Here is a 27,406-nt window from a genome sequence, read left to right on the forward strand (position 1 = left end):
GAAATACTGGGCACAAGAAGGCATCACTTTAGATCACATCGAGAAAAACGAAGGCAGGCGATCGTTTGCCAAAGTGATGTTAAATTGCTTGTGGGGTAAAATGGCACAACGACCGTGTTTACCCAAGACGGAATATTTGACCGAACCTTCCCGCTATTTCCAGATGATTCACGACAAAACCAAATTCATAAAACACGTCGACGTCGTTCGCAAGAATTTGATCTTGGTCAATTACGAAGAAGATCTGGACTTTGTACAAGACGACCCCTTTGGAAATGTCATCATTGCGGCTTACGTGACAGCTCATGCTCGCTTAAAATTGTACGAAGCTTTAGAACTGTTAGGGGAACGTGTCCTGCACTTTGACATGGACAGTTGCATTTACATCGATCACCCGAGTCAACAGCACCCTGACATCGAAGGAGACCGTTTAGGAGCCTGGACAGATGAGCACCCCGACGACAAGATTCTAAGTTTCGTCAGTGGCGGTCCAAAAAATTACGGCTACGAATACCGGGACAAACAAGGAGAAATGCACACGAAGTGTAAACTGAAAGGATTGACTCTGAATTATCCTACCGGTCGAGTGGTAAACCTTGACGTATTGAAAGAAGCCTTGCAGTCTAGAGAGGATAAACACTTTAAAGTGACCACCTATCAGACCAACAAAATTGTACGTTTACCCACCCACCACATCGTCAGTCGACCCTTAGAAAAAGTCTATCAAATCGTGTACCAGAAGCGAGTGCGGCTTCCCAACCGCTTTACATTTCCGTATGGACATGTTGGTATAAACATTGGTTGTAAGAGGATAGCCACCCAACAGAAGGATGACTTCGCCACAGCAAGAATCGAGTGAGAAATCCAGTGAGAACTCCAAGTTCAAACCCTACCATTTTCCAGTCTTCTTGCCTGACTATTGTGATTGTGTCCGTCGACTGGACACGTTTCAAAAATGGCCTACGGATAGGAAAGGATTACCTACTTCGCATGTTTTAGCTAGAACAGGATTTGTCTACTTGGGACCTGAGTCTGGATTGGTATACGAAGTACAGTGTTTCGCTTGCGGACTGAAGTTACGAATGGATCTATGTATCTATAACGACTCAGCTATTCTGGAACATACTCGATGGTCTCCGCACTGCCCTTACCTTTTTATGGCCTTTCCACCCATTACACTACGGTACAATTATGACGGTACCTTAGAGACGGTACCTTCCAAAACTAGACATAAAAAAGGAACGATGTACAAGCTTGAGACTGCATTGCGACTAGTATAAAAAGGGGCTATGGTCAAGATCGATAGTTCATTGTGACTACCAAGACCAAGCGAACAAGATGAATACTTTCAGAGAAACACAAAACAAGTTCAGACAGGCACAATTCAAGTTTGGGGACTCTGAAGTAGAATGCGATTGTGAGCCTTGCGATGGGAACGATGCTGTACGTTGTGACCTTAGCGATGCCGTAAAGCATCATGGGAACTTTGTTCTCACTACCCCTATCATGGAAAGTGATGCTGTGCGTGTCAAACCTGAGGGATGCGAAAGCGATGCTGCTCGTCCTCTTGGACATTTTACTGGGTTTCGTTTTAAAGGTGAATGTCTACCTCCCTACGGATGTCATCCAGCCCTGAGCAAACTCCTGTCCATGTCACCCAACCCTCATCGAAACGAACCTGTGAAAGACGAATATTCGTTCCCTGTGCGTTTGTCGGAATACTGCGACTTTGAAAATCGTCTTCAATCGTTCAAAGGAAAATGGCCTAAGTATCTGGGAGGACCGACCCCCGAAGAATTAGCCAGAGCCGGATTTTTCTACTTGGGCGAAGGAGATAAAGTCAAGTGCTTCAGTTGCGGTGTGTCACTTCACCACTGGGAACCGCAAGATTCGGCCTACCTAGAACATGTTCGTTGGTCACCGAATTTTCATTACTTACCCTTAGTGGGACGGAGATACTGAAGGAACTTACCATGTCGTTGAAGAAGAAACCAGATTGGCTAGGAGTCAAATGTTGGACATCACCGAGACCAGTATTTAAACTCCATTTCAAAAGCGATATTGAATCATTACCTAAAGAACTACAAGAGAAGATTTACAAGGAAGTTTGGCAGGGACTTGCCAGAGTGAAATCTCAATGGGTAACTGTAGAACTTTTGTGCCGAGAAATTCACAAGAGGAAAGTGAAAAAAGCCAACCAATGTGTTAGATTTCTCTGGGTCAAGGGTGCATTCATCCTATTATATTACTCTAGACCGTTTACATCAATATAGTTCAACGAGATTCGTGGACGTTACCCTGAATGGCAGTGGTCAGAAATTACCTACTATGTGGATTAGGAGAAGATTGTGAATTGTACTGACTGACTTATTCATGGATACTTTACAAGAGAACATTCGTGCTTTGCCTGTGGAGTTGAGAGAACGCATTTACCGAGAGCTGGTCAAAATACAAGTCAAATGTAAAGAACAATTGCATCCGTTACGTCACCAGATGTTTAACCACTGGTACCTGAATGCTATACAAGGGCTGATTGAGTTGAAAATGTTCCATTGGACAGACATTGATCAACGACCCCCTGGTTTTAAAAAGAATTGGTTTGGTATTGATAATTCTATCTACTACATTGTAAACTTACTGGATCGAATTCCAGAGGAAGAGTTAACGAATTACCAACATCTTTTACGCAATGTCAACTTAGTGAAAGAGGAAACTTCTGAATGATTTGTAATGTGTAAATTAGTGATTAAACGATTTAGATTCGACAATGAATTTAAACCATGTCTGTGCAAACAGTACATTTATTGAGTCAGAAAGAGAATTTAGTATGACCTATTCATGGATACTTTACAAGAGAACATTCGTCCTTTGCCTGTGGAGTTGAGAGAATGCATTTACCGAGAACTGGTCAAAATACAAGTGAAACGTAAAGAACAATTGCATCCGTTACGTCACCGGTGTTTGAACCACTGGTACCTGGATGCTATAAGAGAACTCATTCGTCAGAAATTGTTTCAGTGGTCAGACATTGTTCAACACTTTGAGGTCGCCAATGATCGACATGTTCATCATTTTGGTTACTTCGAGATTCACCTAGTGCAACGCATTGAGGAAGACGAGTTAAAGGGTTACAAAGGTCTATTACGTGGAATCTGCTTAGTGGAAGAGGAAACTTCTAAACGAGGTTTGAACTGTAGGTTACAGTTTGGAGCATTTAGATTCCCCACTGGAGAACGAAGATCTCTGGGTAGAAAGTACGTGTATTGCATCCACAAAAAAAGAGAATATAAAAACAGGCTGTCATACCAAGGTTTTTATCACATGTGATTGAACAGATTCCGTGGAAGGAACTCAATGACCATATTCAAACCGTGGATCATTACCATCAATTATTACAAGAACTGTATCCGTTCAATTTGGGACGACGCATAGTGTGTGTCTTAGTCACTTGTTTTCTGGGATTTCGTTTACCAGCCGATTCCTTGTGGACTCTTTACGAACAGTACTTACCGCCCAAATGGCCTTAAATGGTCACGAAAGACGCCTTTTGCTCAAAGCCTTGCGTTTTCATCTGGATACTTCTCGACCTCTACGGGAAAAAAAGATTCGTCAACTTTTAGCTACCCAAGACGTGTATGACGATGTGTATGTAGCTTGTGACTTACATCTCCATTGGACAGATGTCCGTGACTGGATAAAAAAGGGGGTTTTGAGGCATGGACCCAAGAAGTGGCCCAGTATGCACGAGAGTTGCTTAAGGAAAAAAGTTACTTTTCAACCTGTGTTAGTGACCGTACCAGAAGAAGAAGAACCCGTCACCCAGGACAGGACTGTCGTGGACAGGCCTGAAAGACCCTTTCGGGAGGACACTTGTGTGACCTTACCCCCTATAGAACTGGGCACAACATTACCCAAAACATGTTGTACAGACACTTGTTTTTATTCCACGTTGATGGTTTTCATGTGCCTTTTATCGTTGTACTTAAGCCTTTGGCTTTTATGTATTTTTGTCTTTCGTGTTCATGTTTAAAACATTCAATAAACATGTCCTGAAAAAAGTATATAAACTCTTGTCTTGTTTGTTTTCGTGTCACAAGTGACATTCCTAACACTATGGCTACCTCTGCTGTCTCTGCTCCCTCTTCCTCCACTGTCAAAGTCATCGACGAACACTTAGATCGTGCCAGTTGGGAGGCTTTGTATCTTCGCCATCCCTTTAACATGCTCACTGCTGGACCTGGCGGTTCAGCCAAAACCGAATTCGTCAAACGTTTGATCGAACATAAACATCATTTGATCGATCGACCACCTCAACGCATCGTGTGGTGTTACAAAGAGTGGCAATCGGCGTACAGCCTCTTGCGAGAAAGTCAAGGCGATTCCATCGTGTTTGTGGAAGGCATTCCTAAAGAAGACGACGGCATCGTCTCTGACTCCCGTCAAACCCATCTGGTCATTTTCGACGATATGTTAGGAGAAGACGAAGAAGAAATTAAACTGTGGCTTACGCGCAAACGGCATCATCGCAATGCCAGTGTCGTTTACATCCCCAAAATTTGTTTCAACAAAGTAAAGCCCATCGCACCATCAGTCTCAATGCGCATTACGTGGTCTTGTTTAAAAGCCCTCGAGATAAATCGCAAGTGCAAGTCTTAGCCAAATAGTTAGGGACGCCTTGGCTGACTCAGGCGTACGACGATGCCACTCAAACTCCACACGCCTATTTACTCGTCGATTTGAAACCTACCACCCCCGAGGATTTGCGATTTCGTACCCACTTGTTTCACCACTGGTTCCAAGACGGAGGGCCTGTCCTGTACACGTCTCCGTCCTCGACTTAATTTCACTCAACAAAAAAAATCTATAAAAACCTCAGACACTTTTCGTCTGTCTCGCACACAGTTTGAACATGACGTCCCTTCAGTCGCATCTTCCCGTCAAATTGATTCGTACCTTGTATGGCATCAGTCGAGAAAAAATCCACAAATATGGGCTCGTGTCTTAGAAGCTAGTCTCAGAGAAGTCTTACGATGGTTCACGGTGACAGCACGTCAATTACTACAAGGGATCATTCAGATTCCTCATCAAACCAAACGCTTTTTTGATCGAAACAAACTTGCTTTGACCCAACTGGCCGATCTCCGCATCGACACTCAAACCAAAAAACAAATCATTTTGAAACCTGGAGGGAGCGGTACTCTAGGAGGGGTCATCATTCGCTCTCTCTATTAAGATGGGATATTAATGCTCCCAAACTTCTCCCCAAGAAAAAAGTCAAACGAAGCTCCAGGAAGAAGAAAAAGAGCCACGGTGTCAAGACCAAGTCCCCAAGGAGACCCGTGTCTCAAAGAAATTCTCCAGTGGCGGGACTGTCCTCTTACCAGTCACCACCCCGGAAAAAGAAAAGAAGCTCCCAGAAAAAGAAACAGAGAAAAAGTCCCCAGAAAAAGAAAAATCCACAGAAGAAAACTAGTCGCAAGAGAGGCACTTCGGCCAGGGCGCAACCTTACACTTGCAAACCACGAGCAGCAACGGCGGTAACCGCGTCTCCGGTAGCCTCAGGTTCATTCACTTCTCCGTTGATGACACCAAGAACTGAAAAGTATTTGCAGGCGTTGATTACACCAAGAACTTCTCCGTTGATAACCCCAAGAACTTCTCCAGTGGCAGGTCCCTCCAATTTAGCGCAAGTGGCGGCTGCTCACAAAGTACCTTCTCCCAAAATCAAAGTTTAAGAAAGATCAGGCATGTTACAAAGTTTACTGGATTTGTCCAAGCAAGAACTGGCTCGATTTAGTCCGTTACGTACCCCTGCACGACGTGTCATGCCTGTCCTCAAGTTGATACGACGTAAAGACAACCAGTGGCGACGCGTTCCAGTATAAAAAAAGCCTGTGACCAAGTAGGGGTATCAGTGTTTTTGGTGCTCCTGAAGACTCAAAGATGTCACCCTCCAGAAAACATCCCTCTTATAAAACCCAAGGAAAGAAAAGAAAAGGACTACCTCCTCGTTTAGTCAAACATGGGGAAATGTTATCTGTCATGTCCAAAGCTTCTCCACCCCTACGAAAAAAAACTCATTCAATCAGCCTCCAAAGAGGTCATCGGTACCGTGTGCGAATGTTGTTTGAACGTGTTGAAAGGCACGATCCCTTTCTCCAAACACCAGAAACAATGTTTAGGCAAACATCGTCACGTTCTTCGCCAAATGGTTCAAAAGAAAATCCCCATTCGTCAAAAAAAGATGTTGGTCCAACGTGGAGGGATTTTACCCCTCTTGTTAGGTCCATTGCTGAAAGGAGTCTTGGGAACCATGTGGGGAGGACTGGTGGGAGCAAGATAAAAAGGCCCTCTGAAGTCCCAAGATCTCAGAATTGACCCTTGACAACCCCATGGAAGGACGAAAACTAGCTTTAGTGCCTTACAAACGATGGATGGAATACCATCGTTGGCAAGAACAACACACCCCGCATTTACCTCCCAATCCCAATTTGAGCGAGATGTTCTAGTTACAACACGAATTGCAGTCCTTAACGGATCACCAAGATTTGTCCGAAACAGAAAAATCGCAAACGTACGGTCAACTCTTGCAACGACTGCAACTCTTTCACCAGAAAGCTTTAGATGAAACAGCACTACGCACTCTGAAAGATTTTAAGACCTTGATGAAAAGTCCAGCACCATCATCACTACCACTACTACTATCCCCAGGGGTTACCAGAGATGCTACCCCAAGAAGACCTGAGGAAGAAGAGATACGAGAAGTGTTTCAAACACCGTCAGCACCTCCCATATCAAGTAAGATTGCAGCATCCTTGTTGACCCCGTCCCCCACACCCCAACGAGAAGAAATGAAAGCTTGGGTTAAAAAGATGATGTCGACTCCTCCTTCGACAGAAGTGAAAAAGAAAAAAGGGAAACCAGAAGTGAAAAAAGAAAAGAAGACCAAAGCCATTCCATTGCCACCTCCATCACTACCTTCGACAAATACTCCCGTAGCCCATCGGACACGTAAATCCGTTTCCAAACCACCCTTTCGTCCCACCCAAAGTAGCATCCTCGAAGAGTGGGTGCCTTATTAACAAACCAAAAAATGGATAAGGTGTTAGCCAGCATTTACTACCATCCCTCCCATCCTGCAGGTTACGCAGGAGTTCAAAAATTGTATCGTGCTGACAAAACGCGACTGAAAAGTCTCCGTTTACCTCAAGTGCAACGATGGTTACAAGAACAAGCTACCTACACTTTACACAAACCCATTCGACGCAAGTTTTCCAGAAGTCGCACCCGAGTGGAAGGCATCGATCATCAATGGCAAGCCGATTTAGCCGATGTCTCTCATTTGGCCAGCTACAATCGTGGCTACAAGTATTTGTTTTGTGTCATCGACGTCTTTTCCAAATTTTCCTGGGTCGTACCCTTGACTTCCAAATAGAGCAGTGAGTTAGTGCGAGCCCTGCAACGAGTGTTGAAAGAAAGCGGTCGTCACCCTCTTCGATGGCAAATGGACAAAGGTACCGAATTTCTGAACCAAGCTTTCCAAAAAGAATTAAAGAAACGTGATATTCATTTTTTTACCACCGAGAATCCTGAAACCAAAGCCAGCATCGTGGAACTTTTTCAACGCATTTTGATAGAACGCATTTGGAAATATTTTACGTATCATCACACTCTGAAATACATCGACATCTTACCGCACCTGGTGCAAGCGTACAACCAATCTTACCATCGAGGCACTGGACGTGCCGCGCAAGAGGCGACTCCCGAGAACGAAGTGCTGGTGTTTGAGCGCCTGTTTGGTACGTCCCCGACGAGGGCTGTCCCCAAGAAAAGTGGAGTGTTGGCCGTAGGAGATTGGGTACGCATTGGCAAAACCAAACGCACTTTCGACAAAGGTTACTTACCTAACTGGACTACCGAATTGTTTCGTGTCACTGGACGAGTGCATGGCCGTCATCCTGCCGTCTATAAATTGGAAGACAAGAACGGAGAAGTGCTTAAAGGAACGTTTGATTTGCCCGAGTTACAACGTGTCACCAAAACAGAAGACGACGTGTACGACATCGAAAGCATTCTCGAACGCAGAACCCGTAAAGTGGGCAAACGATGTGTCAAAGAAGTCAAAGTACGTTGGAAAGAATATCCACCCAGTTTTGATTCTTGTCATCGACTATAAAAAGAAGTGACCATCATGCCCTTTCACACAGACGCAGCTACTACTGCGACCATTCCTTCACCCAGTTCTTCTCTGCAAGATTTACAAAAACAACCCTTGTGGGTGTGGTGTGGAGAACGTGTGCCTAAAACGCAAATCGTCTTTTTCTGCCAAATCTTCGTGGTTTATTGTGTCATCGGGGCAGCCATTGCCAATTTGAGTTTGCAACAAGGAGACAAACAATTGTGGACCACTTTATTGAGCAGTTGCATCGGTTACCTGCTTCCCAATCCCTCCCTGAAATTGTCTTCCAACGGGAACAACGGGAACCTTGTGTCCAGTGCCAGTGTCAATCACCACTCCAATAACAACAACAACAACCCCATTTTGAGCGGAGACATGCCTCTGACGCCCATTGGGAAGTGGCTTAAGTGGAAATGATTCACCCTACACAAATCCAAAACATCACTGAAAAGCAAAACACTTTTGAGGTCGAAATCATGAACGAACAATTGCAACAAGCCATGAATGAAATCGGGTTTTCAGGTGACGTAAAACCAGCCAACAATCCACCCTTCAGTATCTACACCTTGAAAATTCCGTCAGGGTTTTATTTTAGTGGTTAACATTTGGTGGATACCATTGCTTCCAGGTTCGAGTTTGCCTTTGGCAAAGCCCTGAACAAAATCAAAAAAATTGTCACCCTGGAGTACCATAAAGTGGCTCGTCGCTTACTGATGAAATTTCAGGATACCCAAACGTTGTCCATCAGTTTAATCGTGACTTGTTTGATATTTTAGGTGCAGACACAAAAATGGCTCCAAATTTTAAACCGAAGATCAACAGCAATACTGAGTTTTACAAGTTTTTTCGATTCCCTGTAGAACTGAACCAAGGACTGAATTTGATGTTTGTGTACTCCGATGTGGTGGAGAACAACGTGGTGGGACACACCTCCGTACCGTTACTGCGTGTCATTCCTTTCAAAGTGGATAGTACCACGAACAATAACCAGGAAGGTGGAAACACCTATCACGTTCACCGCGAAATTGTACATCCTCACTATTTGCCGGACAGCAAGTCGCATTTGGACACGGTCAACATTGCTATAAAAGGAGATGTGGGACAAAATATTCCATTCACCAAAGGAAAAGTCACGGTGAAACTCCATTTTCGAAAACGGTTCTCTCACGAGTTGTAAATCATGTATCCAGTGTACCGAGGCGTTGCTCGACAGTGAGGACACGGTTTAGGAGATATGATGAAATCAGCCTTTCGTTCGGTGGCCCCAGTCTTGAAACCGATGGTGACACGCGGATTGCACGCCTTGAAAGATGCGGCATTGACGCAAGGCAAAGAATTTCTCAAAAATGTCATCATCGACAAACAAAACCCCAAAGAAGCCTTCTTGAGGGCAGGTAAAAACGTCTTGCTGCAAACGGGCAAAGACCTTTTGGGCCGACGAGAAACACCTATAATTGCTCTGCACGCTACCGAGTCAGGCATTCTGCAAGGACAAGGCAGAAAGAGACGACGAAGAAAACACCCTTTCACCAGACTTCACACTTCTAAAGCTAGAAAGATAAAAAAAAGAAGAAACGTTCGAGACCTATTGAGAAATAGAAAAAATGATGCACCGAGAGTCTTACGCTTGTTCCAAGTCGGAACTGGATCTGTTTGCCATGCCCCCACCATGATGACCATGGAAGAATCCCAGTGGGTGGAATTTCACCCCATCTTCTCTTTGACAGCCACAGATCCCATCGAGTTTGATATCAAAGGACAGCCCGAAGATTACATAGATCTGAATAGCAGTTACTTGTACCTGAAAGTCAAAGTTGTAGATCACGACAATACGGAACTAGATGGCGATGAGGTACTAGCTCCCGTCAACAATTTCATGCATTCCTTGTTCAGCTCAGTGGACTTGTACTTGAATAACAAACTAGTCAGTAGCAGCATGGATACTTACCCTTACCGAGCGTACCTGGACAATCTTTTGACGTACGGAAAAGAAGCCAAGAACACCCATCTGGATGCTTGTGTGATATGGAAACCTGACACACGAAACAAGTTTACAATTCTAGATGAAAACAATGTGGGGTTTAAAGAGCGTAAAGAGAAAATTGCTGGAAGCCGTAGTGTAGAACTGATGGATCGCTTGCATTTGGACATGTGGTTGCAAGAGAAGTGTTTGCTGAACGGGGTGGATGTCCGCCTGAGACACAATCGCAGCAGTGCCACTCTCCATTTGTTGACTAATGCTGCTGCTGCCAATTGCAAAACTGTCATCGAGGAAGCCAGGCTCTACGTACGACGCGTGGAAATGTTACCTAAAGTGGGAAGCGACATCAGTCACACATTGAGCAGAATGACCTCCAAGTATCCGATACGTCGTGTGGAAGTGAAAACCTTCACCATTCCTGCTGGACAGCGATCCATGATCGAAGATCATCTGTTCCAAGGACAGTTACCCAAGCGTTTAATCCTTGATATGGTTGAGAATTCAGCCTTCAGTGGAGCCTCCGACGAAAACCCTTTTGAGTTTCAACACTTCAACGTGAAGAAAATCGAAGTCAGTCTCGATGGCAAGACCTTGTGTACCCGACCTTTCGAACCCAACTTTGACAAGAAGAATTACTTGAGGTCGTACTTGTCTTTGTACGAAGCCACCGTTAGGAACCAACACCAGTCACGGTATTACGTATGAAGATTATGCAGGAGGCTATGCTTTGTGGGCTTTCGATTTCGCTCCAGACCAAGGCAGCGACGAGGGTCATTTCCACCCTATAAAATCAGGCCAGATTCGGGTGGAAATTCAGTTTGCACACCCAGCCCCTACTGTAACGGTGAACGTCATCCTGTATGCAGAATTCGATAATACCATAGAAATCAACAGTTTGAGAGAAGTCATTCTAGATTATTAGAAGTCATGGAAGACTGTTATCCCTCATTACCTAGTGGAGAAACTTTGGAGATGGAATGTGAGGCGACTGTGGAAGAAGAAGAATCCCAAGACGAAGAAGTTATCATGATGAAGTCAAGATGGCCAGAACAAAAAGCCCATTTAGCTCCTGTTTTGCTACAGTCCTGGCAGACATAATTAAAGAACTGATCAAGGAAGAGTGCTATGGATGTCACAACGATCATCCCAGTCAAATTCAACACGACAAATGTCTGATGTTGAGTCAAGAAGAAAAGTTGGACAATATCTGGACAAAGCTTGGGGTCACATCGAGATAGAATTCGTGTTGAATGAGTGGTATAAAGGCTTGGATAAACATTCTTCTCCTCCATTAACGTCTCTGGAGTGCCGTCGCATTGAATCTCTCTTTGACCAGAGTAAGAAGTCGGAGCTAAACGCTTTTTACTTGTCAGACATTTTCAAGCAAAAAGTCAGGATCGAATTGATCACTTATCATTACCTGTGAAGAAGACAAAAAAAAAAAAATGGATGCCTGGGAACTTTATTATCTTTTGAACCACAGCTCGTACACGGCTTCTTGGAATCCTGTCGTCTGTGCTAAAGATGAACTCCCTCATCGCAAACCTAAAGACCATCAATCTTATGTGATCAACACGGACGACAGTCATCTCCCAGGAACCCACTGGGTAACCGTCTACTTTCCTCAAGAAGGATGTGTGGAATATTTCGATTCGTATGGATTACCTCCTTTGGAAGACGATATCATTAACTTTATGAGAAGAAATGCTCAGACCACCCGATTTAATAATGTGAAATTACAAGGCACAGATTCCTTGGTGTGTGGACAATATTGTGTGCATTTTCTGCATCATCGTAGTCGGGGCTATTCCTTAGAACATTTAGTGACTGAATTTGATCCTCGTTCTTCTTCTAGAAACAATGTGAAAGTAGATCGATGGTTTTGTCACCATTATACTGGTCTTTTGTCTCAAGCTAGGAAACGTAGTGTCCATCAATGGCCTAATGACTTCCAACAGTGGAAATCACAATTTCATTCACAACATTGTCAGCCCTGTCCAAAATAATGTGTTACTTGAAAAAAATGTTTGTGATTTGAAAAAAATGTTTGATGTTATATTGTTGGATTATTGTTAAAAAAATGTTAGAGTTGTTTGTTAGTGTTAAGTGATTTTGAATTAAAAAAATGTGTTTTGAAAAAAATGCCTTTGTGGTTTGTTTGGCTATAGGAATCTTGATTTGTGCTCTTTGACTTCTTACTATCCCTCTCATGACACTCATTGAACGTTCCGGCTCGAAAACCGTGGAGGGATGTTTTCCTTCACGTCCGCGCTTTGACTTTAAAGCCGGGGTAGCCTCCAGTCTAACCATCCATTGTCGACTCATCCTCCTACGAAGATGTGCTCCAGACTAGCTAAGCTAAACGAAGCCTACGTGAATTTGCATAGGGTCAGACAGTCTGATACCGAAGCCAGAAGAGATAGAGAATGTGAGAATGTTAAAAGTCACTGAAGACCTGATAGAAGAGCTCTTCAGAGAAGAAATGAACAGGGAGAAAGAAGAATGGACAGAGAAGTACACACTTCAGAAACAACAGAGAGAGCAGCAACAGCAACAACAACAGCAGCAGGAACCTGAACCTGACAGAGGCTTTGTCGATTGTCGTATCGACACCAAAGAGTTCTTCTTCTCTTTCCGAAGAAGCAGACCTATCGTCAGAAAGTCTATCGTCAGAGGACGTCGCATTCTTAGAATATAAAAGATCGCCCTAGCTTCAACTTCGCACACAAAAAAACAGCCCTTTTCAGGGCTATCCCAATCTCTAGAAAAGAAATAACAATCGATTGCCTATAATAAGTTTTAAAAAAAAATAGAAGTGCGTGTATAAGCACTTGAATTATTTATCTTGGTTAGAAAGTGTGTGTTTGTGATTGGGATTCTGAAGCCACTCATTCCGCCTCTGCGCTCCCAACAAAAAAGTAAAAGGAGACTGGAGTAGAAATGTGTGTGTGGTGCCAGGCCTGGAAGGTGCCATCATTAACCAGGTGCCCTGGAGTTCAAAACAAGCAGCCCTTTTCAGGGCTACCCAAACCTTTAGAAAAGAAATAGTAATCCATTTGCCATTGTGTGTATGTAGAGTAGTGTGAATATAAACACTCTTTTTTCCTAGTGTGAGTGTATGAGTTTATGTATATGATTTTGTGTTGATAAGCGCTATCATAGGTTAGTGTGGATAGTAGATTATTGGGATTTGATTTTAATGCTTTGCTTGTGTGGATGGTAGATTTTGGGTTAGTTTATTGCTGGTTCGCGTATGTGGATAGTAGATAATATGAAATGAGAAAAGTAGGGATGTTTTCCTTCACGTCCGCGCTTTTCGTATAAGAACTCACAGTGTTCGTCGTTCGCACCATTCTACGGAATAACTGAGACAAAATGACTCAAGTATCAGTTTTATTTAATGTATTGAGAGACATCTGTTTTTGGATAATGGATGTAGAATATGTGGTGGAAAGAACAGAAAAGGAATCGAGGCATGCAGATATGAAAGACTTGGTAACCAGTCAAGTTCAAGGTCTAAAGGCAGCCAGAGATATCATAGCAGGGATGATAGAATAGGAAAGATAAGGGGATGGATGAAGAAGTGGAGGAAACAGAAGAAGAGGAAAACCAAAGGACCTTTTCAGGGCCACTCCAATCTCACGAAAAGACCTTGACTTTCAACTGCCTACCCCCATTTTTTTTTTTTTTTTGCCTATGTTCAATTTCCCTTGAGGCTCAACTTGCCCACAATTTTTTTCACATGTTAATTTCCCTTGAGGCTATCATAGCCCAGGGGTTTCCGTAATGTTAAATTTCCCATTGAGGCTATCATAGCGCAGGGTGTTTTTTAATGCTAATTCCCACTGAGGCTAATCTAACCCACTTCACTACTGCCATCACGTGATACTCGTCAGTCAACCCGTTTATGCTACGATGGACCCTCATTAATTGCTTTAAATGATCACTCCTTGTCTCTCCACACTACATTGTGCTATAGACTTAATGAACTGGGACTACATTCATCATTACCTAAATGTAAACAGAAGCGAAAAATGAAACGTTGTTTCAAAGCTGGCCGGCGTAGAACAGGAAGATGAATACCAGTTATCTCCCTTATTTCGGCACAACAGTTTAAAAAAAAATTCGACCGTTGATTTAGATAACCTAATTCAAATCCCTATTAATTCGTCAACCTTTGTGTCAACTATCCAAGAAATACCTCTGCACATTGCATTATTCAATGCCCAGTCAGTAGGACCACCGGAAAAGCGCACAGAAATAGTTAATTGAATCAACGACCAGAATGTTGACATATTTTTCTGATAGAAAAATGGCTCAAAACATCAGGCAATGAGCCGAAGTGTGCGGATCTAACACCCACTGGCTACTCCACCAAGTCGTTCACCCGTAATTCTCGCGGAGGTGGAATTGCTGTCATCACAAAGAACTAGTCCAAACCACACTCACACTGGAGCAAGGTCAGTCTATTTTTTCTGCCCATACCGTCCTCCTCCTACTAGAAAAAAACAAGCTAGCATACTCTCTCTTTTTGGAGCAGTTTCCGAATCTCCTGGACTATGGAAATTCGATAGGTGGCAACTTGATTATTCTTGTAGATTTTAGACTGGATTCTTCATGATAACCTGATGATAACATTCTACGGTCCTCCCTGGTATCCCATGACCTTGCATCAGATCACCTCTGCATTATATGCCATCTTGACGTATCAGTCCCTAACCCTCCACCGTTATCTGCTACTAAGACAAACCTCCGTATGATAACTAGAACCAAACTAATGCAAGACATTCAAGCTAACCTAGCAACTTGCTTCCTCCTACCGCAGAACAACTCGATAACTGTCTGCGTTCACTGATTGACAAGCATGCCCCAGCTATCAAGTGCAGAGTTTCGATTCAAAAGTGTTCTCCATGGTATAGCAGTGTTAGGGACCAGCATCGCGCTGCTAAAAGAGACCGCCGTAAAGCTGAGAGGCTCTGGCTTTCCACCAGACTCACTATTCATAAGCAAATCTATGAAGTCGCTAAGAAGAATGTCACAAATATAGTCCAGGCAGCGAAATCAGCCCACTACACTAATAAGATCATGGAAAGTTCCAGCTGCAAATAGCTCTTCGAGATTACTAACAAGCTAATGTCAATGAACAAATCAACGCCACTTCCAACTACCTTCTCTCCAGTCGACCTTCCGGACATGTTTGCAAATTTCCCCCGTTACAAAATACAAACCATCAGAGATAAGCTTGACACCACAATTTCAATAGACTCGTCGTCACCATACAGTTGGGATACAGAATTTGAGCGGCAACCATTAGCAGCATTTGAACCTGTCTCTATGGATTTAGTACGGACAATCCCAATGAAGAGTGCACCAAAGTCACGTGAACTTGATCCAATTCCAACATCACTGCTACTTGAGTGCTTAGATCCAGTATTGCCTTCACTAACTGATGTTATTAATACCTCTCTCATCAGGGGAATTCCCATCATTTTTCAAAACTGCCATTGTAAAGCCTCTGCTGAAGAAATCAACACTAGACCATAACGATTTAAAGAACTGCCGCCCAGTTTCTAATCTCCCATTCATTTCAAAAATCTTAGAAAAGGTTGTTCTATCCCAGCTTGTATCTCATCTAAATTCAAACAGTCTTTTTAGCAATTTACAATCTGCATATCGCCCTTGCCACAGCACTGGAACTACTCTTCTAAAAGTAGTTAATGGCATTCTCTCTGCGTTGGATAGCGTAAAGATTACAGTCCTCACCCTCCTTGATTTGTCTGCATCATTTGACACAATATACCATGATATATTACTTCACCGTCTCCAGCATATATTTGGCATTCATGATACAGCCTTAATGTGGTTCAAGTCCTACTTTGTCAACAGGACACAAATTGTATCTGCAAATGGAATACACTCCAGCCCAGTTGATCTATATTCTGGTGTTCCACAGGGGTCTGGTCTTGGACCTGTTCTCTTGATTATGTACACTCAGTCGCTCTCAAGTGTCATAGATCATCATCCAGTGTCTCACCAACTGTACGCTGATGACACCCAAATATACAAATATGTCCACCCAACTGAAGTTGATGCTACCATCCAAGGTGCAGAGAGGTGCATTTCTGAAGTGAAATCATGGATGACATGTAACAAGCTGCAGACGAATGATGATAAACCTGAGGCCATTATGATCACAAAACAAAGACTTTCTCATTCATATCCTTTACCTCAAACAATAAATGTCAGCAACGCCAACATTAAATTCACACAATCAGTACGAAACCTAGGTGTTACTCTGGACAGTACTCTCACAATGCACCAACATGTCATGAACATATGCAAAGCTGCATATCTTGAGCTGAGACGCATCAGCTCAATTCGCAAATATCTTTCAGTTGATGCCACTAAAACACTTGTGTGTTCATTAGTACTTTCAAGACTGGACTATTTTAACTCAATTCTGTCTGGTTCATCTCAAAATCTACTCCAGAAACTTCAAAAAGTTCAAAACACAGCTGCTCGGATCATACTTAGAGTACCTCGATCAGAGCACACCTCCCCCCTGCTCTGTACCCTATACTGGCTATCCATTCGATCCAGAATCAAACACAAAATTTGTTCTCTGTGCTACGTTTCACTGTCGGACTTTGGTCCAACATACCTATCCGATCTCACCCATGTGTACACACCAGCAAGATACTTAAGCTCCTCTTCTGACAATCGTATACTCATTATTCCCACTATGAAAACAAAGTCATATGGACATCGTTCTTTTGCATACCATGGCCCAGCAACGTGGAATGAATTGCCCACTGAACTTAGACACAAAGACACGGTGATCATATTCAAGAGGGCTCTCAAAACGCACTTTTTTCGACTGCAAGTACAAACTTAAAGAGCTAATAATGTTTCCTACCTGAAATATTTTCAGCATGTTTTTTTATTTTTTTTAATGTTTTTCTAACTTCATGGTGGTTTTTTTTGGTGTAATAATAGTATATGTTTTTTTTATCTTATAGGTGTTGTCTAATGTTGTAAAGCGCTTAGAGCTTCTAAAGATTAGGCGCTATACAAAGTCCTCATTATTATTATTATTATTATTATGAAAGGTCGCTCAAGTTGGCTGGGCCGGCTAGTAAGCGGCTATCACATACCAAATGGTGTCAGCGAATTCCAACTTTTCGACAGGGAATGAGCTCTGACCCTACACCCCAACATAAATGTCCAAATGTCAAAAATGAGGTGGCAAGGATCAGAGGAAACTCGGACTAACAGCTGTGACTTGAAAGGACGTACACGTTTATAAAGAACGTTTACCTATAATGATCAAATGGCAACACTCATTTTATTATTCATTTTGCTAATGCCATTAACCAGCACCTATCCTGCTACGACGGTGATTTACAGTGTAAACAATTCAGACGTTGTAGGATGAATGCAACTTGCATTCCAACTTCGGAGGAAACCCAGTTTGCAACCATCGTGTACGTAAATTAAAATTTAATGAAAAAATGAGTCAGTGATTTAAATAACTCTCTCTCTCTCTCTCTCTCACACACACACACACATGTATATTCAAGTCTTTGTATGAACGCAAAGTTGGGGCTCTCGATGGGGCAATGAAGAAATTCACATACTTATAGACATATTTGAACGAATAAAATAGCGTTATATGAATATATATTCATATATACCATTAAAGTAAAGATAGCAACATTAATATAATGACTATTAGTATTAGAGGTTTCGAAATCAAATGCTGTGCACATATATTTTATGTAAGTTACACTATACATGTGCAATATTGTAGGCGGACATGCATGTTCGTATTCCTAAGCAACAACAATAAGAATATATCACCTTAGAGCTATGTAAATATGTGTGATGTGATGTGATTTGGATTTTTAACGTAGCTTTAACAATTTTTCAGTCATATCGCTTAAAGCTGTACCGATTAATCGGTCATACTCATAATCGGGTCGATTATTGGAACAATCGGTATAATTGGACCCGGCAGAAATAATCGGTGCCGATGTAAACAAATTTCCAAATTATAAATTTAATCATAACATTCATCTTGAAATAGTGGAAATTAAGGAATAAACATTTGATATGGGGGTTAACTGAAAGACAGTATGTTCTTAAAAGTAAATATTTTTAACACGCTTGCTGTAAACTACCGCTGATTGCTCACAAATTATCAATACCATGCATGCGCTCACCCTAATCACAGCAGCCAACCAGGCCTCGTGTGGCTGTTGAACTTCCAGCATAAACATTAGAGGGATGGCCATGGCTTTTAAAAAGTTGTCGCCAAAAGAAGTCACCAATCTCAATATTTCGTTGCCGATTTTCAAAAAATGTCGCCAGAATAAGTAGTGAATATTTTTCCAAGACTATTAATGTAGCATGCAATGAAAACTGAAAAAGATGGGCTAGTTATTACTTTATTGACGACAAGCAATACAGCCATAATATTACAAAATAAATCATTACATGACTGTTTTGCACTACTTCCATGGTCTTTGCATTGCGCATCGCTGTTAGAGCATATGTCTAGCTGTTGTCACCTGAAATAAATGCATTATCAAATGTAAAATATCTACTTTCCTTCAGTCTCTCTCTTTTTTTAATAGAAACATCAGGTATTAAGCAAATCTATATTATGTATATTATTTTCCAAATAATAGTTTTGTAATAAACTTTATTTAGATTATGACATTTAAATACTAAAACCATATGATCATACTTTGCAATGTAAGATAAGTGACGTATAATGTAGATAGAGGCCGACTGAAACTGAATTTCTGGTTTCGGCCGAAAACGAAACCAGACCGAAAGTATACATTGACTGTTGGGCGAAACCGAAAGTTTAACTACACCTTCGGCCGAAACCGAAAGATAAACCGAAGTTGCCGAACAAGATTTATTAAATAGGCCTGGGTCATGAAGCAATGCTACACTTCAACAACTGAGTAGGGTAACATGTCGACAACGATCAAGTCCATGATGCACTTATCAATTCGCTGAACTGCAACGTGGTCATCGGGCCAGACCATTCTGCTCTCGACCATTGATGTCAAGGACGTCTGCACACAATTCGGTAATGCATGTTTAGTCGCTTTCTCTCCATCATCATCTTTCTTCGAGGCACGCTCTGCTCCGTCGTTCATGGACCTCTTGAGATACGTACCATGGAGCTCCTTGTGGCAGGTGGCCAGATGACCTTTCAAGCCTGAAACTGTCTGAAGTCTTGGTTTATCGCTGCCAAGTAATAACAGTTTGTTGCATTCTTTGCACTGCGCCTTGCTTGCATCAGAATCGATTTTTGTGAAGTAATCCCACACTGCATTTTTCGATATTCTTTGCGGTGATTAACTAATCCGTTTACTATTAACTTCAATTTTCTACTTCACACAGATTAATTCGCTACAGTTTAACTAACTGAAATTATCAATATTGTCAGACTTCGAAATCTCTGTATTCAACACGCGAGTAGACTGAAACGCAACAGTGCCTAGATATGCCTAGCGCCGACTGACCGGCCGACAAGCAGAGTAATAGACGCAGCACTAGCGTTGCATTCTGAAAGTTAAAATAGATCTTCGGCTGATGACGGCCATTTGCCAACTTTCGGCCCGAAACCAAAACCGAATTTCGGTCGGCCTCTAGTATAATGCGACCGTCGATTTCACGCATTCAGGAATTATTCCCCACCCCCCTTTTTTTTTTACGGCTAGCTTCAGAAAGTACATCTCCGTCAACCAGGAGTTCAATAATTTATTTTTGCCGCGCTTAACTTGCTTTGCTTGTTAGTGAATTGCTTCATAAATCCCAGGAATGATCACTGAATGCTGTATATTTTTTCTCGACAAGCAAATTATGATCTCCATTCCCACCAATGAAACTTACACGAGCAACTAACTTGACCTGGCATTACTGTACCGTATATAAGCAATGATTACCATCTATAAATTAAAAGAATGAAGAAACATCACAGAGCATATGTGCCCCCCCCCCAACTAATTCGGAATAAATATGTTATTTAGTAAAGAGTTTTATTTGCATATATGAGTTAACAATAAGAAATAAGGTGGGATATAAAATGTGGGAAATAGTTATCACATGTATGGTGGCTTGAGACCACATCTGAACTGTTAACATAAATCCGCACCCATTTTAGGCATTGCTAGTTATAACAGAAATAAGGCATGGTTTTCTTGTCAATCAAATGCTAGTGCTTTCACTAGCTGTAGAACAGGCGGTTTCTTGAAATAATCTGTCTCATAATCGGTATTGGCAATTTTAATAATCGTCTATATGCGATATTGGCATTATCGCCAAAAAGTGACATCGGTACAGCTTTAATATCGCTACGATGTCTGCAATGTAGCAATTTATAGTGATGTCTAGCACTGGGGCATCATGCCGTATACATGATGAATGATGTCCCATCCAGTCACATTATCCTGACACCAGGCTGACCAGTCCTAACACTAACCTCTTAATGCTGAGCGCCAAGCGAGGCAGCTATTAGTACCATTTTTGTAAGTATTTGGTATGACTCGGCCGGGGTTGGAACCCACGACCTCCAGCATCCGAGGCGGATGCTCTAACCACTCGGCCACCAGAGCGGTCTGCTATTTAAATAACTGGCGGTTCTGATGCAAAGTTAAAATGAAATGCACTGAATAAATAATTTTTACCTAACGTTAGTAGTTCAACACAATTAATCGCAAATCCTGATGCTTTTAACATCCACATCAATCCAGCCACAACATTACCTAGTAAGGGTGATATACACCTGCTATCATACGGCTAAGATGAGTAACTGTTTCTGTACTAGTCATTTAACCTTTGACACCTAATATAAACACCAAGGAAGGTAGCTACAAATTATACAGTAACACTATTCCAATGCATATTATACAGGCAACACATCAGAAGAAACTTTAATGTAGTCAGCTACACCATTGCCATTTTCTATAGACAGAACCTGCCATGACTGCACAGTCATCAAAGATAAAAAGTATTGAAAAACAAACTAGTCAGTAAAACACAAACATAAAAAGTTAAAACAACTGAAGAGCATGTCTTAAAAATCACCCAAATGACATGCCAAAATAATATAAACATCTTGATATGGATGACAATTCAAATTATTTTTAAAAATATTTTTACACACATACACACACATTTATAAATGGAGCCAGATGATCATTGATGAAGGTTGTAGTCGTGGTGTAACAATCACTCCTTAATTGATTTCCTGTTCTTATTTTCACATTCTGGAATAAATGATGCATCCTTAAGATGACACGTTAGTGATCTTCTCTTTGTCAACTCATCTTTTTCCATCTTTTGCAGCCCAGAAACCATATGACACTTGACACATGGGCAAAACACTCTACAACCCGAGCACCAACCTTGTAGGTACAGTGCCATCCTTTGATGGAATCTGTGTAATTGTTAGGCTTGTATTGGATCCACAGTGAATCATAACATCATAAAACCCCTCATCTGTGAGATGTTTATTTGTATAGCTTGGTGCCTGTTTGACTTGATAAATCAGCCAGTTCATCAGTGGATGCATCCATCTTAAAGTAGAATTTGCACTTATTCAGCAAGTTGTTCTATTGAACCAGGATTTGAACACTGTTTGGCCCCTTTGCCTTTTCAACCATCCTTCTTGCGGTCTCAGCAATTGATGGATCCATGTTGGCCACAGGTGGTCGAAATTTATTCATTAATGCACAGATAACTTTTAGGAAGCCACCTATATAAGGAACAAGTTTATTTGGCACTACTTTGTCAAGAAAACGTCCACTGTTTCACTCATGCATTAACGCTCTCTACTAGTTTCAAGTTGCTCGAATGTAGCATTTCCTCTTAAATTTCCCATACCAGACCATGTTCAAAGGTCATGTTTAGGTATAAAAAAGAAATTTATGTGCATATTTAATGTAGAATAGGGTGATTTATATACATCGAATAATACAATGAGACACAGAGTTGTGATATTTACAATAATTTCTTCCCCCATAAAATGGCGCAGAAAATGGCACTTATTCAATATAGTCCTTTCAACATTTGCTACAATCATGTATTTACATCAGTTATCAATCTTTGCAAGTCCACCTTGGTAATGGAAGTCACTGCAAATGTTGTAAGAGTAACTACCCAAGTTTTAATTCTGTGTGTAAACAGATGCAGTATTCTGATTTTATCTGTACAAAGTGCAAGTTACACATTCATAGTCAGCTGCTACACATATCCTGTATACAGAAAGAGTTTTCTGTAATGTAGCCAACATACCTGTCAAGCTATTCATACCTTTTGGGATATATATTTTGTACAGCAAAATGTTAAGCTTTGGCAATAACATGCTCAAGGAATACATAAAAGTTGTTGAAAGAATTAAAGAAGTTTCAAAACTGCCTTTTGAATCAAGTAAAATTTTTATTTCAGAAATCATTTGCAATGATCACCAGTTCAGAGGTGGAAAAATTGAATGCCAAGCAGACTGGACAATTAAAATTCTTACCCAAAATGTTAGATCAGATATGAAAAAAAATATGTTTCTTGCATGTCAGTCTAAATTCTGGACTAATAAAATATTTTAGGATTATTAAGTCCTTATGTTTATCAGGACAGTACATATATAGTATTACCTTAACATATTTGGGGGCATTAGAAATACACATTAAGGCCTGCATTATATTTAATAACAGAAGAATAAAAGTGTAGTATTTATTTTACAAGACTTAAATGGCTATATGAATTTTGTACAGGTCTAATTTTTAAAAAAAACTGCAATATATATATATATATATATATATATATATATATATATGGGTCTAATTGCTGAACTCCAAAGGAATTTTATAATGTTTGGTAGACATGGATCGCAGGTCAGGAGTATTAACAGGTAGCCTATACTGGAATAGTGATTGTAAATACAGTAGAACCTGTCTTGAAAGACCACCTATTCTGCCAGAAAATACTGGTCTTTCATGACTGGTAATAACACTATATAATCAAGACAGGTTTTACTGTATTCAGGAGCACTATTATTGGATATACTGTACATTAATTTGGCTTTTCTCAACTGGATTCGGTCTTTAATAGGTAATAATTTTAACCTGTCAGTTAAATCTGCCTTGCTTTCTTTCTGGATTGATATTAACCTGAATGCTAATGTTTGAAAATGTGCTAGCCTTGCTATGTTTTTATCATCAAGTCCTAAAGCTTTCTTGGTATCAAGTTTACTAAGAAATTTTTTTATAAAGTTTTCTTGATACCTGTGGGATAGAGAAACATACCTCCTAAGGGATTTTTTCAGTTCATCACAGTTGTTTTCTATCACTGGTTATTTTAACTTAGTGGTAATGTTAGTTAAAAAATTATTGAAAACATTTGCAATGTTACTGTCATCAGTGACTTTGAAGTCATTTACCAGGAGTGAATGAATTTTATTTGTCTGATGTTTGTGTTACCACAATGAGTTCACTGAAGACTTTCCAGATGGAGTTTGTGTTGTTCTTTTTGTTTTCAAGCATTGATTGATAAATAAGTAATTTGTTAGCCTTTTTAATCATATTTGTTTTGTTATTTCCCCATACTTTATATTGTGCATGGTTTCCCATAGCCTTCAATTGGTCTTGTGTCTTCATAGTAACTAGGATTTCGGTAGTAAATCAATTAGGTTGGAGTTCATACTTTATCTACTTTCAGTGGTGCATGCTTAGAGTCTACATCCATAAATAAGTCAGTCCATACCCTGAGTTTCATCTATGTCATCAAAATTTTGGATAATATTCCATAGAAGTTTATATAGGTCATCTTGAAATTGTTCTTTACTTCAGTTTGGAAAGATCTGTAAGTATTAGTTCAGTGTATATTTTTCCTATTTCTCTTGCAATTAACCTTTCTTGTAATCAAAAAAGTAGGATAGTTGTCACTGAGACCAACATTTGGTACATTACCTTAAGCCACATTGTCTGGTATGTTGGTATAAATGTGATCAATAAGAGTGCTTGATAGTTCTGTTACCCTTGTGGGCTCATTTACCAGCTGGACTAGACCGAATGATTAAACAAATTCCATCCAGTCACTCCTTATTTGAGCATTGAGAAGGTCCTTATTTACAATGGTGAGTAAATATGTTTCTTTCTCTTGTGTAAGAACATTTTCTATTTGTTTCAAATAGTTTTCATTCCTTTGGAGGCAGGTGGCCTATAAATGGTACCAACTAGGAATGATTCTGCATTATTTTGAGAAATTTTCACCCAAATACTTTCAATTTCATGTGACTCAAAGTCAGATCGCCTTCCTGCATTTACATCTTCCTTAATGTATACCCCTGCCGTCTCTATCCCTGTGTAATGTTTATGTAGCCTCGACAGTGAAATAGATTATCATTGTGGTTAGCATTTAATTTGTTTCAGTGAGTCCTAAAACTTGTATATTATTTTCCTTGGAAGACAACATTAACTTAATCTGTTCTATTTTTTCCACTGTACAGTGTACATTTAAGTGACCTATGTTAAAAACCTTTTTGTATTTTGTTTCATGTCAATTATATGTATCTCATCATGCAACAGGCTACTCTGTGAGATTGTCTCCATAAAAATGAGGTGGCCTCTGTATTTTCTGTTAGACTATAGTATCTGTACATGGTCTTCCTTTATCAAACGATATTGGGTTGGGGCGGTGAGTAGCAACAAAAACTAAAGCAGTTTAAACATACACTGTTTGGTAAAATAAATAATCCTGTAATACAAATATGCATTTTCTAAGTTGTGCAAAACACTACTGACTTAGATATTATGGTCTCTGCCAAGTTACTTAGTACCAAGCATTTTTCAGTATGTATCAATACCTGTTTTGCAAGATATAAATAAACAGTTACCCGCATTCTTGTTTGCCTTGTTTGAACTATGTGTAGAGCTTGATCAGCTCTGTTTTCAGGCTGCACAGCATGTCTTCCTCCTTTTCCCCCTCTGGTTCTTGCTCCATGCCTTATCCTTCCTCTCCCTCTTCCTCTTTAAGGTCACTCTGGAATTGAGCTTGAATGTGAGCTGATTTAAGTCTCTCTAATGAATTTTAATATGTAAAAGTATTTCATAATCTGACAACTAATATATTCATGATTACATGTCAAACTTATACAGGACTATAGTGCTAATTGAGAATCATAAATTAATACATGAGGTTGTTATTTGATGGAAGTTTTCTGGGTTGGATCAGGTCAAGGGTGGGTGACAGGTCCAAAATTTAAAAAAGGGCCCCAGCTTTCCTCGAATGGGCACCAAAGCAAAGTCTAAGTGTTTATTTACTCAATGTGCATAATGCCCAATAAACACGTGCAAGAATAAAGCGGTGGTCAAACTTCAAGTGACAAGTGACTACGTTTGTTTGTGTACTTTTTATGATCTGGCCCTGACTTGTGAACCTGCAATCTATACTCCAGTCGCAGATTTTTTATTTAAAAAAAACTGTTATTTAAAACCTTGTGTAACGTTATGTAAAGCATTAACTTGGAGAAGCAGAACACTAATTCTTTTCCGCTTTGTTTGAAACGCCAGAAAGATGGGTGTTAGGAACTTAGGGGTCCACTGGTGACAATCTGGTTTGAATTTATAAATTGATTAATGAAACTGCTCAGTTTTGAGCATTTTAAAATATTCGTTTATAAAAATGAGTGGTGAAGACGTGAGGGAGTGCGAAATGAAAGTAGTGTCAAGAAATCGAGTATCGGTGGGGTTTTGCAATACTGTACAAAGCAAGTAGATTTAAACCATTCTCGTACCATAAAAACTTTCAAATATAAATATAAAATTACTTATACATACATTTCAATGTTTCCTCTCAAAATTAAACTTAGAAAGGAAAAGGATAAGGATAAGTGAACGAGACCAGAGATTGTACTCACCGTTGTTGACATTTTGCCAGTCTCATAGCGTGGTTGTGTTTTACGTCATCAGCCTCAGTGTTTACAAATATGGCATACAATTATGCAAATTTCGGTCACCGGAATTATGTGTGGTGTTATTCGTTCAGGATCTGCCGATCACTGCCGAGCGGGATTTCAATATGGAGACGATATATTCGTTACTCTACGCACGAAGATTTCAGAGAGCTCGTACTTCATAACGAAAACCTGAACTGCCTTTTAAGTAGTATTTAATCAGTTGATATACATAAATGTCCCAACATTTTTGCAAGAAAATTCACCCTCAGCTGCAGTATCGTGCCTTTAAAATGCAAGCTGTATCACTAATGTATAATAATAATAATAATGAGGACTTTGTATAGCGCCTAGTCTTTAGAAGCTCTAAGCCAGAGGTGGGCAAACTTTCCAGTGCAAGTGCAGCATACACAAATTTACACCTTGTCGCGGGCCGCATAGTTCATTAAGTAAAATAATTAATATTTGAAATAGCAAAAACAAAAGGTTTTTCTAAAATCATAATTAATTTTCAGTTGTTAATATGTTGTTAATATTTGAAAACTTAAACTTCAAAAGAAGCACATTTATTTGATAAACAGAGTAACATAAACAGAGTCAGTGCGAATGATGACTTGTTCCTAGGTCGCATGAAAACCCTTGGCGGCTCGCACCCACCCCTGCTGTAAGCGCTTCACAACATTAGACAACACCTATAAGATTAAAAAAAATATAGTGATATGATTACAAAAGCAAACACCATGAAATTAGAAAACATAAAAAACATGCTGAGAATATTTAAGGTAGGTCAACCGTTTGTCTGGTGATTACAACGGAATGTTATCAATGTATAGTAGACCATGCATTATAAAAAAGACTCGAAGCTTTCAATACCCACCTTGACAAGGCTGCTCAATATCTGACTGTCGTCATAAACTAATATTCTGTTAAAATGTCCTCTACTTTGCAACACCTGCTGACTTAGAATACTGCAACTGAGATTATTTATCCGATTCAATTTAGTCACGTGCTCTCAATTGACATAAGACCTTTTTCAGGAAGTTGAATCTGGGTTTTTCCACTACAATATATAACGCATGCTCAATCAACGTAAGGCAACTTGTAAGCGATTGTCATGAACATAGTGTATGTTCGTGATGAAAGTTTCAAACAAATTTTTAAAGGTTTGACATCTATACACCCATCACAGAAATTGTGTGTTTAAAAGTCATGAGTAAATAGTTCAGTAACCTGCCTAAAACAGAAAAGTAGATATGAGCACAAAAAGCATCAGAGA

General features: G+C 40.4%; 1 protein-coding gene across 7 annotated transcripts in view; it reads right to left on the minus strand.

Moving 5' to 3' along the window:
- LOC149781675 (uncharacterized) overlaps positions 1–27,199 on the minus strand; it is a 44,400-nt gene extending 17,201 nt beyond the window's left edge. The window contains exons 1-3 of one of the 7 annotated variants that reach the window (XM_089935759.1): positions 27,008–27,199; positions 26,095–26,278; positions 25,072–25,217 (exon numbers count right to left, since the gene is read on the minus strand). The gene's annotated coding sequence lies outside the window, so the exon portion shown is untranslated. Of the gene's footprint in view, positions 1–18,593; positions 18,731–21,634; positions 21,758–25,041; positions 25,218–26,094; positions 26,279–27,003 lie in introns of those variants that run through there. The other 6 variants (XM_089935758.1, XR_016414760.1, XR_016414759.1 and 3 more) reach the window with 6 other exon arrangements.
- Between the last annotated feature and the right edge of the window lie 207 nt (positions 27,200–27,406).

The sequence above is a fragment of the Sinohyriopsis cumingii genome, chromosome 15 (assembly GCF_028554795.1).
Source record: "Sinohyriopsis cumingii isolate HCF-2022 chromosome 15, ASM2855479v2, whole genome shotgun sequence".
Taxonomy (NCBI): Eukaryota; Metazoa; Mollusca; class Bivalvia; order Unionida; family Unionidae; genus Sinohyriopsis; species Sinohyriopsis cumingii.